Source organism: Entelurus aequoreus, linkage group LG05 (assembly GCF_033978785.1).
Source record: "Entelurus aequoreus isolate RoL-2023_Sb linkage group LG05, RoL_Eaeq_v1.1, whole genome shotgun sequence".
NCBI lineage: Eukaryota > Metazoa > Chordata > Actinopteri > Syngnathiformes > Syngnathidae > Entelurus > Entelurus aequoreus.
Window position 1 is genome coordinate 3,882,586 of NC_084735.1, and position 16,920 is coordinate 3,899,505.

The 16,920-nt window shown below is 32.8% G+C and overlaps 1 pseudogene; it reads right to left on the minus strand.

The window, feature by feature from the left end:
• Positions 1–4,530: 4,530 nt before the first annotated feature.
• The window catches only part of LOC133649517 (metabotropic glutamate receptor 5-like), a 25,480-nt pseudogene continuing 13,090 nt past the window's right edge, over positions 4,531–16,920 (minus strand).

The window sequence follows — 16,920 nt, forward strand, 5'->3', positions numbered from 1 at the left end:
ATTTCAGGTCACATGATTGGAGTCTGCTGCTGAATGGACACTTGATTAGGTACACCTGCACAGTCTGAAGCCACCAAGACAATGATGGCCGCCCTCAGAGGGCCACATTAATTGATGTGATTTACATTTTTTTGAAATGTTTATTATTGTAGCACAGGGGTCACCAACGCGGTGCCCGCGGGCACCAGGTAGCCCGTAAGGACCAGATGAGTAGCCCGCTGGCCTGTTCTAAAAATAGCTCAAATAGCAGCACTTACCAGTGAGCTGCCTCTATTTTTTAAATTGTATTTATTTACTAGCAAGCTGGTCTCGCTTTGCCCGACATTTTTAATTCTAAGAGAGACAAAACTTAAATAGAATTTGAAAATCCAAGAAAATATTTGAAAAAATGTGTATAAAAACAAAACGTTTTCCTAAAAATTCTGTGTAAAAATTCTGTGTAATAAAAAAATCTGTGTAAAAAAATGAATGTGTAAAAAAATATGTGTAAAAATGCAGTGCAAAAAAATCAGTTTGTAAAAATTCTGTGTAAAAAAATGTGTATAAAAAGTCTGTGTACAAAAATGAATGTGTAAAAAAAAAATCAGTGTAAAAAAATTCAGTGTAAAAAAATTTTTTCTATAAAAATTCTGTGTAAAAAATGTAATCTGTGTAAAAAAAAAAAAAATCAGTGTGCAAAAATTCAGTGTAAAAAAACACAGTTATGAATCGTTAGATAAGAATTGTGATTCATTCAAAAATCGACTTTTTGCAGCACGTCTGATGCTGCTCACATGTGCTCCACTGCACTTTTTGCGTTTGCTCACACACGTGACAAATTAGAGGGAATGGTGGATATAAGTAAGTTATCGGTATCGGTATCGGTAACTTACTTAATGTGTGTGTTTAAAAACTCAGTGTGTAGAAATTCAGTGTATAAAAACAAAATGTGTGCATAAAAATTCTGTGTAAAAAAAAAAAAAAGTGTGTAAAAATTCAGTGTAAAAAAAATCAGTGTAAAAAAAAAATTCTGTGTAAAAAATCAGTGTAAAAAAATAATCTGTGTATAAAAATTCTGTGTAAAAAAATGAATCTGTGTAAAAAAATCAGTGTGTAAAAATTCTGTGTAAAAAAATGTGTACAAAAACAAAACGTGTTCATAAAAATTCTGTGTGAAAAAAAATCAGTGTAAAAAAATAATCTGTGTATAAAAATGTTGTGTAAAAAAATGAATGTGTAAAAAAAATCAGTGTGTAAAAATTCTGTGTAAAAAAATGTGTACAAAAACAAAACGTGTTCATAAAAATTCTGTGTGAAAAAAAATAAGTGTGTAAAAATTCAGTGTAAAAAAAAAAATCTGTTTAAAAATTCTGTGTAAAAAAAAAGAATCTGTGTAAAAAAATGTGTGTAAAAAAAATCAGTGTAAAAATTATGTGTAAAATAATGTGTATAAAAAGTTTGTGTAAAAAATGAATGTTTAAAAAAATCAGTGTAAAAATTCCGTGTGAAAAAATGTGTATAAAAACAAAACGTGTTCCTAAAAATTCTGTGTAAAAATTCTGTGTAAAAAAAAAAAATCTGTGTAAAACAATGAATGTGTAAAAAAGTATGTGTAAAAATGCAGTGCAAAAAAATCAGTTTGTAAAAATTCTGTGTAAAAAAAATGTGTATAAAAAGTCTGTGTACAAAAATGAATGTGTAAAAAAAAATCAGTGTAAAAATTTTTTTCCTATAAAAATTCTGTGTAAAAAAAAAAAAATCAGTGTGCAAAAATTCTGTGTAAAAAACACAGTTATGAATCGTTAGATAAGAATTGTGATTCATTAAAAAATCGACTTTTTGCAGCACGTCTGATGCTGCTCACATGTGCTCCACTGCACTTTTTGCGTTTGCTCACACACGTGACAAATTAGAGGGAATGGTGGATATAAGTAAGTTATCGGTGTCGGTAACTTACTTAATAAATTCAGTGAGCAATTTGTGAGCAAAATGTGTGTGTTTAAAAACTCAGTGTGTAGAAATTCAGTGTATAAAAACAAAATGTGTGCATAAAAATTCAGTGTAAAAAAAAAAAAGTGTGTAAAAATTAAGTGTAAAAAAAAATCAGTGTAAAAAAAAAATCAGTGTAAAAAATCAGTGTAAAAAAATAATCTGTGTATAAAAATTTTGCGTGAAAAAATGAATCTGTGTAAAAAAATGTGTACAAAAACAAAACGTGTTCATAAAAATTCTGTGTGAAAAAAAATAAGTGTGTAAAAATTCAGTGTAAAAAAAAAATCTGTTTAAAAATTCTGTGTAAAAAATGAATCTCTATGTAAAAAAAATGTGTGTAAAAAAATCAGTGTAAAAATTATGTGTAAAAAAATGTGTATAAAAAGTCTGTGTAAAAAATGAATGTTTAAAAAAGTCAGTGTAAAAATTCCGTGTGAAAAAATGTGTATAAAAACAAAACGTGTTCCTAAAAATTCTGTGTAAAAATTCTGTGTAAAAAAAAAAATCTGTGTAAAAAAATGAATGTGTAAAAAAATATGTGTAAAAATGCAGTGCAAAAAAATCAGTGTGTAAAAATTCTGTGTAAAAAAATGTGTATAGAAAGTCTGTGTAAAAAATGAATGTTTAAAAAAATCAGTGTAAAAATTGCGTGTGAAAAAATGTGTATAAAAACAAGACGTGTTCCTAAAAATTCTGTGTAAAAATTCTGTGTAATAAAAAAATCTGTGTAAAAAATGAATGTGTAAAAAAATATGTGTAAAAATGCAGTGCAAAAAATCAGTTTGTAAAAATTCTGTGTAAAAAAATGTGTATAAAAAGTCTGTGTACAAAAATGAATGTGTAAAAAAAAATCAGTGTAAAAAAATTCAGGGTAAAAAAAATTTTCCTATAAAAATTCTGTGTAAAAAAAAAAAAATCAGTGTGCAAAAATTCAGTGTAAAAAAACACAGTTATGAATCGTTAGATAAGAATTGTGATTCATTCAAAAATCGACTTTTTGCAGCACGTCTGATGCTGCTCACATGTGCTCCACTGCACTTTTTGCGTTTGCTCACACACGTGACAAATTAGAGGGAATGGTGGATATAAGTAAGTTATCGGTATCGGTAACTTACTTAATAAATTCAGTGAGAAATTTGTGAGCAAAATGTGTGTGTTTAAAAACTCAGTGTGTAGAAATTCAGTGTATAAAAACAAAATGTGTGCATAAAAATTCTGTGTAAAAAAAAAAAAGTGTGTAAAAATTCAGTGTAAAAAAAATCAGTGTAAAAAAAAATCAGTGTAAAAAAATAATCTGTGTATAAAAATTTTGTGTAAAAAAATGAATCTGTGTAAAAAAAAATCAGTGTGTAAAAATTCTGTGTAAAAAAATGTGTACAAAAACAAAACGTGTTCATAAAAATTCTGTGTGAAAAAAAATCAGTGTAAAAAAATAATCTGTGTATAAAAATTTTGTGTAAAAAAATGAATCTGTGTAAAAAAAAATCAGTGTGTAAAAATTCTGTGTAAAAAAAATGTGTACAAAAACAAAACGTGTTCATAAAAATTCTGTGTGAAAAAAAATAAGTGTGTAAAAATTCAGTGTAAAATAAAAATCTGTTTAAAAATTATGTGTAAAAAAAAAAAGAATCTGTGTTAAAAAAAAATGTGTGTAAAAAAATCAGTGTAAAAATTATGTGTAAAATAATGTGTATAAAAAGTATGTGTAAAAAATGAATGTTTAAAAAAATCAGTTTAAAATTCCGTGTGAAAAAATGTGTATAAAAACAAAACGTGTTCCTAAAAATTCTGTGTAAAAAAAAAAAAATCGGTGTAAAAAAATGTGTGTGTAAAAAAATATGTGTAAAAATGCAGTGCAAAAAAATCAGTTTGTAAAAATTCTGTGTAAAAAAATGTGTATAAAAAGTCTGTGTACAAAAATGAATGTGTAAAAAAAAATCAGTGTAAAAAAATTCAGGGTAAAAAAAAATTTTCTATAAAAATTCTGTGTAAAAAATGTAATCTGTGTAAAAAAAAAAAAAAATCAGTGTGCAAAAAAACACAGTTATGAATTGTGATTCATTCAAAAATCGACTTTTTGCAGCACGTCTGATGCTGCTCACATGTGCTCCACTGCACTTTTTGCGTTTGCTCACACACGTGACAAATTAGAGGGAGTGGTGGATATAAGTAAGCTATCGGTATCGGTCTTGAAAAGCAGGAAGTTATCCGTATCGGCATGGGAAAAAAACATGCATCCTTAACATTTGTGGGTTGTCTGGAATGAATTATTTGGATTTACATTGTGTCTTGTGGGGGGAAAAATGGTTTTGCTAATCACAAGACGTGGTTCGTATCTTGTGTTTAATCCCTTAGGGGGCGCCACAAACGTCATTCCCGTGGTGAAATAGTGAACGGACACGTGAAGAACACGCGGCACATTTGTGTCGAAGTGAACCGTCTCGGGATGTAGTTCAAGGTGACTTTACGCGTCATGTTGGGCTCCTAATGAGGCGGGAGCGTTAATAGAACGCCCGCCAAGCAGCCTTAAAATAAAACACCTTATTCTCCTCGGCGCCGTCAAGACCTCTCCTTCCAGCTCAGTCCTCCGCCCACTCGCGCTCCCTCGCATGTTGTCCTTCCATTCGCCACGCTTCGCCCGAGCAACAAACGGCGCACGCAAAACGAATGGAGAGGGTACCTCTGGTTTCCATGGCGACGATGGACGGATGGGATGTAATATGACGATGCGGCCGAGAGCGTCGCGCCGTCTCACCTCCCCAGCAGCAAGAACTCGCCCACCAGCTGCTGGCGCCGCATGGCCATGAGGATCCCTCGCACCGTCATACCCTCGCAGAAGCAGGCCACCGCCCGGGCTTTGGGCAGGTGGCCGCGCAGTTTGTGCAGGAGCTTGTCGAAGCTGCGCTCGCCGGCGTTGCTGTAGATCTTGTCCGAGTGCGCGATGCAGATGCCCTCCTTGGCCGCCATTTCTTTGAAGGCCTCCATGCCGCTCTCGCCGTAGTTACCTGCGGAGGAGGAAGCGTCCATTGAACACACGGCGAAGTTCATATTTCACTCATGTCTCGTCTAAGCCACAGTTTTAGTCGACTGTCTCTTTGCCTTGACTGCCTGCGTGACACTTTTATGGCCCTGATGCAGGGGTCACCAACGCGGTGCCCGCGGGCACCAGGTAGCCCGTAAGGACCAGATGAGTCGCCCGCCGGCCTGTTCTAAAAATAGCTCAAATAGCAGCACTTACCAGTGAGCTGCCTCTATTTTTTACATTGTATTTATTTACTAGCAAGCTGGTCTCGCTTTGCCCGACATTTTTCATTCTAAGAGAGACAAAACTCAAATACAATTTGAAAATCCAAGAAAATATTTGAAAGACTTGGTCTTCACTTGTTTAAATAAATTCATTATTTTTTTTACTTTGCTTTGCCCGACATTTTTAATTCTAAGAGAGACAAAACTCAAATAGAATTTGAAAATCCGAGAAAATATTTGAAAGACTTGGTCTTCACTTGTTTAAATAAATTCATTATTTTTTTACTTTGCTTTGCCCAACATTTTTAATTCTAAGAGAGACAAAACTCAAATAGAATTTGAAAATCCAAGAAAATATTTGAAAGACTTGGTCTTCACTTGTTTAAATAAATTCTTTAATTTTTTTTTACTTTGCTTCTTATAACTTTCAGAAAGACAATTTTAGAGAAAAAATACAACCTTAAAAATGATTTTAGGATTTTTAAACACATATACCTTTTTACCTTTTAAATTCCTTCCTCTTCTTTCCTGACAATTTAAATCAATGTTCAAGTAAATTATTTTTTTTTATTTGTAAAGAATAATAAATAAATTTTAATTTAATTCTTCATTTTAGCTTCTGTTTTTTCGTCGAATAATATTTGTGAAATATTTCTTCAAACTTATTATGATTAAAATTCAAAACAATTATTCTGGCAAATCTAGAAAATTTGTAGAATCAAATTTAAATCTTATTTCAAAGTCTTTTGAGTTTCTTTTAAAATTTTTGTTCCGGAAAATATAGAAGAAATAATTATTTGTTAGAAATATAGCTTGGTCCAATTTGTTATATATTCTAACAAAGTGCAGATTGGATTTTAACCTATTTAAAACATGTAATCAAAATTCTAAAATTAATCTTAATCAGGAAAAATTACTAATGATGTTCCATAAATTCTTTTTTTAATTTTTTCCAAAAAGATTCGAATTAGCTAGTTTTTCTCTTCTTTTTTTCGGTTGAATTTTGAATTTTAAAGAGTCGAAATTGAAGATAAACTATGTTTCAAAATGGAATTGTCATTTTTTGCGTGTTTTCTCCTCTTTTAAACCGTTCAATTAAGTGTGAATATCATTAATCATTAATAATAACATAGAGTTAAAGGTAAATTGGCTATTTCTGGCAATTTATTGAAGTGTGTATCAAACTGGTAGCCCTTCGCATTAATCACTACCCAAGAAGTAGCTCTTGCTTTCAAAAAGGTTGCTGACAGGTGGAGATGTCGGCAGGCTTGTAAAACACTTTGCCCGTTGACCCCCTATATATACATATATATAGACACATACAGTATACACACACACATATATATATATATATATATATATATATATATATATATATATATATATATATATATATATATATATATATATATATATATATATACACACACACACACACACACACACACACACACACACACACACACACACACACACACACACACACACACACACACACACACACACACACACACACACACACACACACACACACACACACACACACACACACACACACACATATGTATACACTACCGTTCAAAAGTTTGGGGTCACCCAAACAATTTAGTGGAATAGCCTTCATTTCTAAGAACAAGAATAGACTGTGGAGTTTCAGATGAAAGTTCTCTTTTTCTGGCCATTTTGAGCGTTTAATTGCCCCCACAAATGTGATGCTCCAGAAACTCAATCTGCTCAAAGGAAGGTCAGTTTTGTAGCTTCTGTAACGAGCTAAAGTGTTTTCAGATGTGTGAACATGATTGCACAAGGGTTTTCTAATCATCAATTAGCCTTCTGAGCCAATGAGCAAACACATTGTACCATTAGAACACTGGAGTGATAGTTGCTGGAAATGGGCCTCTATACACCTATGTAGATATTGCACCAAAAAGCAGACATTTGCAGCTAGAATAGTCATTTACCACATTAGCAATGTATAGAGTGTATTTCTTTCAAGTTAAGACTAGTTTAAAGTTATCTTCATTGAAAAGTACAGTGCTTTTCCTTCAAAAATAAGGACATTTACATGTGACCCCAAACTTTTGAACGGTAGTGTGTATATATATCGATATACATGTATATTTATTTATATATATCGATATATAAGTTTATTTATTTATACATGTATATATATATATATATATATATATATATATATATATATATATATATATATATATATATATATATATATATATATATATTAGGGCTGCAACTAACGATTTATTTGATAATCGATTAATCTGTCGATTATTACTCCGATTAATCGATTAATAATCGGATAAAAGAGACAAACTACATTTCTATCCTATCCTGTATTTTTTTGAAAAAACCCAGCATACTGGCACCATACTTATTGTGATTATTGTTTCTCAGCCGTTTGTAAATGTTGCAGTTTATAAATAAAGGTTTATTTAAAAAAATATTTATTTTTTATTTTTTTTAATAAAAAAAAAAAAAAAACTCCGCGCATGCGCATAGCATACATCCAACGAATCGATGACTAAATTAATCGGCAACTATTTTAACAATCGATTTTAATCGATTAGTTGTTGCAGCCCTAATATATATGTATTATATATATATATATATATCAGGGCTGCAACTAACGATTAATTTGATAATCGATTAATCGGTCGATTATTACGCCGATTAATCGATTAATAATCGGATAAAAGAGACAAACTACATTTCTATCCTATCCAGTATTTTTTTTTTAAAAACCCAGCATACTGGCACCATACTTATTTTGATTATTGTTTCTCAGCCGTTTGTAAATGTTGCAGTTTATAAAGGTTTATTTAAAAAAATAAAAATAATACTTTTTTTTTTTTTTTTAAATAAATAAAAAAAAACTCTGCGCATGCGCATAGCATACTTCCAACGAATCGATGACTAAATTAATCGGCAACTATTTTAATAATCGATTTTAATCGATTAGTTGTTGCAGCCCTAATATATATATATTAGGGCTGCAACTAACGATTAATTTGATAATCAATTAATCTGTCGATTATTACTCCGATTAATCGATTAATAATCGGATAAAAGAGACAAACTACATTTCTATCCTATCCAGTATTTTTTTTTTTAAAAACCCAGCATACTGGCACCATACTTATTTTGATGATTGTTTCTCAGTCGTTTGTAAATGTTGCAGTTTATAAATAAAGGTTTATTTTAAAAAAAACAAAAAAACTCTGCGCATGCGCTTAGCATAGATCCAACGAATCGATGACTAAATTAATCGGCAACTATTTTAATAATCGATTTTAATCGATTAGTTGTTGCAGCCCTAATGTATATATATATATACATATATATATATATATATTAGGGCTGCATACTGGCACCATACTTATTTTGATGATTGTTTCTCAGCCGTTTGTAAATGTTGCAGTTTATAAATAAAGGTTTATTTAAAAAAATAATTTTTTTTAATTTAATTGTATTTTTTTTAAATGACAACAAACAAAAAACAAAAAAAAACATCCTCTGCGCATAGCATACATCCAACGAATCGATGACTAAATTAATCGGCAACTATTTTAATAATCGATTTTAATCGATTAGTTGTTGCAGCCCTAATATATATATATTATATATATATATATCAGGGCTGCAACTAACGATTAATTTGATAATCGATTAATCAGTCGATTATTACTCCGATTAATCGATTAATAATCGGATAAAAGAGACAAACTACATTTCTATCCTATCCAGTATTTTTTTGAAAAAACCCAGCATACTGACACCATACTTATTTTGATGATTGTTTCTCAGCCGTTTGTAAATGTTGCGGTTTATAAATAAAGGTTTATTTAAAAAAATAATTTTATTTTATTTTATTTTTTTTTTTTTAAATTAAAAACAAAAAAAACAAAAACAAAAAAAACCTCTGCGCATGCGCATAGCATACATCCAACGAATCGATGACTAAATTAATCGGCAACTATTTTAATAAGCGATTTTAATCGATTAGTTGTTGCAGCCCTAATATATATATATATTATATATATATATCAGGGCTGCAACTAACGATTAATTTGATAATCGATTAATCAGTCGATTATTACTCCGATTAATCGATTAATAATCGGATAAAAGAGACAAACTACATTTCTATCCTATCCAGTATTTTTTTGAAAAAACCCAGCATACTGACACCATACTTATTTTGATTATTGTTTCTCAGCCGTTTGTAAATGTTGCAGTTTATAAATAAAGGTTTATTTAAAAAAAATAAATAAATATATATTTATAAATTAAAAAAAACAAAAAAAAACAAAACAAAACTCTGCGCATGCGCATAGCATACATTCAACGAATCGATGACTAAATTAATCGGCAACTATTTTAATAATCGATTTTTATCGATTAGTTGTTGCAGCCCTAATAAAAATTGATATTATATATATATATCAGGGCTGCAACTAACGATTAAGAGACAAACTACATTTCTATCCTATCCAGTATTTTTTTGAAAAAACCCAGCATACTGGCACCATACTTATTTTGATGATTGTTTCTCAGCCGTTTGTAAATGTTGCAGTTTATAAATAAAGGTTTATTTAAAAAAAATAAAAATAAAAATATATTTTTTCTAATAAAAAAAAAAAAAAAAAAAACAACAACAACTCTGCGCATGCGCATAGCATACATCCAACGAATCGATGACTAAATTAATCGGCAACTATTTTTAATAATCGATTTTAATCGATTAGTTGTTGCAGCCCTAATATATATATATATATATATATATATATATATATATATATATATATATATATATATATATATATATATATATATTAGGGCTGCAACTAACGATTAATTTGATAATCAATTAATCCGTCGATTATTACTCCGATTAATCGATTAATAATCGGATAAAAGAGACAAACTACATTTCTATCCTATCCAGTATTTTTTGGAAAAAACCCAGCATACTGGCACCATACTTATTTTGATGATTGTTTCTCAGTCGTTTGTAAATGTTGCAGTTTATAAATAAAGGTATATTTTAAAAAATAAAAAAAAACTCTGCGCATGCGCTTAGCATAGATCCAACGAATCGATGACTAAATTAATCGGCAACTATTTTAATAATCGATTTTAATCGATTAGTTGTTGCAGCCCTAATATATATATATTAGGGCTGCAACTAGCGATTAATTTGATAATCGATTAATATGTCGATTATTACTCCGATTAATCGATTAATAATCGGATAAAAGAGACAAACTACATTTCTATCATATCCAGTATTTTTCGGAAAAAACCCAGCATACTGGCACCATACTTATTTTGATTATTGTTTCTCAGCCGTTTGTAAATGTTGCAGTTTATAAATAAAGGTTTATTTAAAAAATAAAAATAAACTCTGCGCATGCGCTTAGCATAGATCCAACGAATCGATGACTAAATTAATCAGCAACTATTTTAATAATCGATTTTAATCGATTAGTTGTTGCAGCCCTAATATATATATATATATATATTAGGGCTGCAACTAACGATTAATTTGATAATCGATTAATCTGTCGATTGTTACTCCGATTAATCGATTAATAATCGGATAAAAGAGACAAACTACATTTCTATCCTATCCAGTATTTTTTTGAAAAAACCCAGCATACTGGCACCATACTTATTTTGATGATTGTTTCTCAGTCGTTTGTAAATGTTGCAGTTTATAAATAAAGGTTTATTCTAAAAAAAAATAAAATATATATATATATATTTTTTTAAATAAAAAAAATTAAAAAAACTCTGCGCATGCGCATAGCATACATCCAACGAATCGATGACTAAATTAATCGGCAACTATTTTAATAATTGATTTTAATCGATTAGTTGTTGCAGCCCTAATATATATATATATATATGTATATATATATACATACACTTTTATATCAATGGAATGATGTAGAAAAAAGCCGCAGCCTGGATTAGCTACCGTGCTCGTCAAGAGGATTTCACCGTTTGACCGAAAGGTCTCTCAGTGCTAGCGTAATTAACTTTGCCCGGAGAAGGCCTGCGTTGAAGTCATCGGATGACAACAAACGTGTGAAGAGGTGGAAGCTCGTTTCCTGGCGAGCTTTGCCAAAGATGAATATGATTCTACAAGATGGCACTCACTGGCCACTTCATCGGGTACAAATGGAATGCCTTGACAAATATGAAGTGGCTTTTAAAATGACACTGTCACCACAGAGTTGGATTCTCGTATTTAGAGGTGTTGAAAGCCTCATCCACACATTTCAGCGAGACAGGGGGCGCCTTTGGGTCTTACCCTCGGTGTGTATGGCCGACACGTAGCTCCAGTTGTAGCGCTTGACGATGTCCACCATGGCCCGGGCCTGCTGCATGTCCGAGGGCACCACCCTCATGAAGTACTTGTACAAGCTCTGCAGGAAGAGAAGTCTTTTATTTTGAAATAGTCCCTCGTTCAAACCGACACCGAACCTTGTCGCTGAGGTCCACGCTGGTGGCCGAGTAGGCGATCTGCGGGATGTTGAAGAGCTGCAGGAGGTTCTGCACCTGGATGGCCACCGAGCTGGAGCCCGGTCCGATGAGGCCCGCGATGGGCTTCTTGCTCGGCGGCGCCCCGCCATTTCGGCGGCGCAGCGGCCCTGACTCTCCTCATCCTCGGCGGACACCAGCGTGTCCCGGATGAACTCGATGCTCTGCTCCAGGGCCACGGCAGAGTGCCAGCAGGAGTCCCTGTGGGGCGGGCACAGAGGGATTGGTGTGTCATACTTGATCGTTTCGCGATATTGCCGTATTTTTGCTGAAAGGATTTAGTAGAGAACATAGACGATAAAGTTCGCAACTTTTGCTCGCTGATAAAAAAAAAAAGCCTTGCCTGTACCGGAAGTGGCGTGACGTCACCGGAGGAAGGACTCCTCATATTCTACCGTTGTTTTCAATGGAGCGAGAGAGACTCGGACCGAGAAAGCGACGATTGCCCCATTAATTTGAGCGAGGATGAAAGATTTCGTGGATGAGGAACGTTACAGTGAAGGACTAGAGAGGCAGTGCAGGACGTATCTTTTTCCCGCTCTGACCGTAACTTAGGTACAAGGTCTCATTGTATGTCAAACCACCTGGGATACTATATCCTCTTGAAAATGAGAGTCGAGAACGCGAAATGGACATTCACAGTGACTTTTATCTCCACGACAATACATCGGCGAAGCTCTTTAGCTACGGAGCTAACGTGATAGCATCGGGCTCAAACAAACAAAAGAAATAAACCCCTGACTGGAAGGATAGACAGAAGATCAACAATACTGTTAAACCATGGACATGTAAATACACGGTTGATAATTCTCAGCCTGCTGTTGCTAACGACGCCATTGAAGCTAACTTAGCAACCGGACCTCACGGAGCTATGCTAAAAACATTAGCGCTCCACCTACGCCAGCCAGCCCTCATCTGCTCATCAACACCCGTGCTCACCTGCGTTCCGGCGATCGGCGGCGCGGCGAAGGACTTCACCACGATCATCCGTGCGGTCGGCGGCTAGCGTCGGCTAGCGCGTCTGCTATCCAAGTAAGTCCTCCTGGTTGTGTTGCTGCAGCCAGCCGCTAATACACCGATCCCACCTACAACTTTCTTCTTTGCCGTCTCCGTTGTTCATTAAACAAATTGCGGAATTATGAGATGAAAACAGAGCTTTTTTGTATTGGATTCAATGGTGTACCAATACTTCTGTTTCACTGGCTACGTCACGCGCATACGTCATCATATATAGACGTTTTCAACCGGAAGTTTCGCGGGAAATTTAAAATGTCACTTTATAAGTTAACCCGGCCGTATTGGCATGTGTCGCGATGTTAAGATGTCATCATTGATATATAAACTATCAGACTGCGTGGTCGCTAGTAGTGGCTTTCAGTAGGCCTTTAACATGAGCAATTTGATCAAAAAGACCAATAAAAGTGAAATAAAAAAACATGCTCCAATGCAGGGGTCACCAACGCGGTGCCCGTGGGCACCAGGTAGCCCGTAAGGACCAGATGAGTAGCCCGCCGGCCTGTTCTAAAAATAGCTCAAATAGCAGCACTTACCAGTGAGCTGCCTCTATTTTTTAAATTGTATTTATTTACAAACAAGCTGGTCTCGCTTTGCCCGACATTCTAAGAGAGACAAAACTCAAATAGAATTTGAAAATCCGAGAAAATATTTGAAAGACTTGGTCTTCACTTGTTTAAATAAATTCATTCATTTTTTTTACTTTGCTTTGCCCGACATTTTTAATTCTAAGAGAGACAAAACTCAAATAGAATTTGAAAATCCAAGAAAATATTTGAAAGACTTGGTCTTCACTTGTTTAAATAAATTCATTATTTTTTTTACTTTGCTTTGCCCGACATTTTTGATTCTAAGAGAGACAAAACTCAAATATATAAAATATAAATATATCCATAGCGTTGTTGTTTTTTTTTTTTTTAATTTTGTTTTTTTTTGTTGTTGTTGTTGTTGTAGTGCTTGCTACCATTTTTCATCATGCCATATATAAATTGTCCTCTGGTCCCCCTGTCAAAAGCTTCTTCTAGCTTATTTGGGGGATCCTTTCACTTACCAATATCTTTAAATGATATTCACTACTATTGAAATTGTTGTATGGTATTGTGAATAAAACTTGAAACTTGAAAAAAAAAAAAAAAAAATAGAATTTGAAAATCCAAGAAAATATTTGAAAGACTTGGTCTTCTTTTGTTTAAATAAATTCATTCATTTTTTTTAACTTTGCTTCTTATAACTTTCAGAAAGACAATTTTAGAGAAAAAATACAACCTTAAAAATGGTTTTAGGATTTTTAAACACATATACCTTTTTACCTTTTAAATTCCTTCCTCTTCTTTCCTGACAATTTAAATCAATGTTCAAGTAAATGTATTTGTTTTATTGTAAAGAATAATAAATACATTTTAATTTAATTCTTCATTTTAGCTTCTGTTTGTTCGACGAAGAATATTTGTGAAATATTTCTTCAAACTTATTATGATTAAAATTCAAAACAATTATTCTGGCAAATCTAGAAAATCTGTAGAATCAAATTCAAATCTTATTTTAAAAGTCTTTTGAATTTCTTTTAAAATTTTTGTTCTGGAGAATATAGAAGAAATAATTATTTGTTAGAAATATAGCTCGGTCCAATTTGTTATATATTCTAACAAAGTGCAGATTGGATTTTAACCTATTTAAAACATGTCATCAAAATTCTAAAATTAATCTTAATCAGGAAAAATTACTAATGATGTTCCATAAATTATTTTTTTTAATTTTTTTCAAAAATATTTGAATTAGCTAGTTTTTCTCTTCTTTTTTTTGGTTGAATTTTGAATTTTAAAGAGTCGAAATTGAAGATAAACTATGTTTCAAAATTTAATTGTCTTTTTTTTTTGTGTTTTCTCCTCTGATATAGGAAAAGTTAGCACATTTCCAAGATGGCGCCAAGTATCAAAATCCATGATTTTTTAAGGTTAAACATACAAAATTGGCTAAAATGTTAGCATGCTAATATAGGAAAAGTTAGCATACTTCTAAGATGGCGCCAAGTATCAAAATCTGTGATTTTTAAGGTTAAACATACAAAATTATCTACAATGTTAGCATAAAACATTAGCATGCTTATATACGAAAAGTTAGCAAACTTCTAAGATGGCGCCGAATATCAAAATCCGTGATTTTTAAGGTTAAACATACAAAATTAGCTACAATGTTAGCATAAAAAGTTAGCATGCTGATATAGGAAAAGTAAGCATACTTCTAAGATGGCGCCAAGTATCAAAATCCATGATTTTTAAGGTTCAACATACAAAATTGGTTAAAATTGGTTAAAATTTTGAATTTTAAAGAGTCGAAATTGAAGATAAACTATGTTTCAAAATTTAATTGTCATTTTTTTGGTGTTTTCTCCTCTGATATAGGAAAAGTACGCATATTTCCAAGATGGCGCCAAGTATCAAAATCCATGATTTTTTAAGGTTAAACATACAAAATTGGCTAAAATGTTAGCATGCTAATATAGGAAAAGTTAGCATACTTCTAAGATGGCGCCAAGTATCAAAATCTGTGATTTTTAAGGTTAAACATACAAAATTATCTACAATGTTAGCATAAAACATTAGCATGCTTGTATACGAAAAGTTAGCAAACTTCTAAGATGGCGCCGAATATCAAAATCCGTGATTTTTAAGGTTAAACATACAAAATTAGCTACAATGTTAGCATAAAAAGTTAGCATGCTGATATAGGAAAAGTAAGCATACTTCTAAGATGGCGCCAAGTATCAAAATCCATGATTTTTAAGGTTCAACATACAAAATTGGTTAAAATCTCATAAAATGTTAGCATGCTAACGTTACCATGCTGATATAGGAGAAGTTAGCATATTTCCAAGATGGCGCCAAGTATCAAAATCCGTCATTTTTAAGGTTAAACATACAAAATTGGTTAAAATTGGTTAAAATTTTGAATTTTAAAGAGTCGAAATTGAAGATAAACTATGTTTCAAAATTTAATTGTCATTTTTTTGGTGTTTTCTCCTCTTTTAAACCGTTCAATTAAGTTAATCAAATTAAAAAAACAGCATTCCCTCTCATGTGATATTGCTTAATTAACATGAATGATGTGCACTTTAACAACTAGGCTTACAACTATACCTAACATATAAAGGGGTGGAAAAGTGACTATTACCTGCAGGGCAAACATTAGCTAACCAGAAGGCAATAACAATGTCAACAAAAAAACACCTGCTTAAAGGATCTAATACAAATGTCCCTGAGGAATGTAAGGTGGGAGTACTGTAATTACCTAACGTTACATTATTATTTCCCATAACAATTTAGCCCCCTCCACAATATTAACCCGACGTTAAAACAGAACTAGCTATTTATGGATTAGCAATTGCCGAATCATGTAACATTAGCTTAATGCTAAAAAGCCAGGTTACTATCACATTCTGCAACAGACAAATAATTTCATGTAGGCTAACAATAATGGATTAGATTTATATCGCGCTTTTTCTATTGTTAGATACTCAAAGCGCTCACAGAGAAGTGGGAACCCATCATTCATTCACACCTGGTGGTGGTAAGCTACATTTGTAGCCACAGCTGCCCTGGGGTAGACTGACGGAAGCGAGGCTGCCAGTTTGCGCCTACGGCCCCCCCGACGACCACCTACCATTCATTCATCATTCATTTCACCGGTGTGAGCGGCACCGGGGGCAAAGGGTGAAGTGTCCTGCCCAAGGACACAACGGCAGCGATTTTTTGGATGGTAAGAGGCGGGGAGCGAACCTGCAACCCTCAGGTTTCTGGCACGGTTGCTCTACCCACTACGCCACGCCGTCCCTACCTGCTACCTCTGTCTTTTTCTCGTTTCTCCTCTTCTTCTCTCTTTTTTCTTCCCTGGGCACCTGACAGTTTTGGCCGTTTTGACATCTTGTGTTGATTTTTTGATGTGGTAAGAGTCATGATACGGGAAGGGAGGGGGCGCACCGTGCGGGGGGATGGGGGCGTAATGTTGTAACAAATAATATTTCTATTAAATAGGCTTTACTTTGCATTTTAATTAACGTGGGATTATTTTTTGTATTTAGAAATAATAGTACCAAATTTTTTTATTTTTTTTTTAATCCAACAT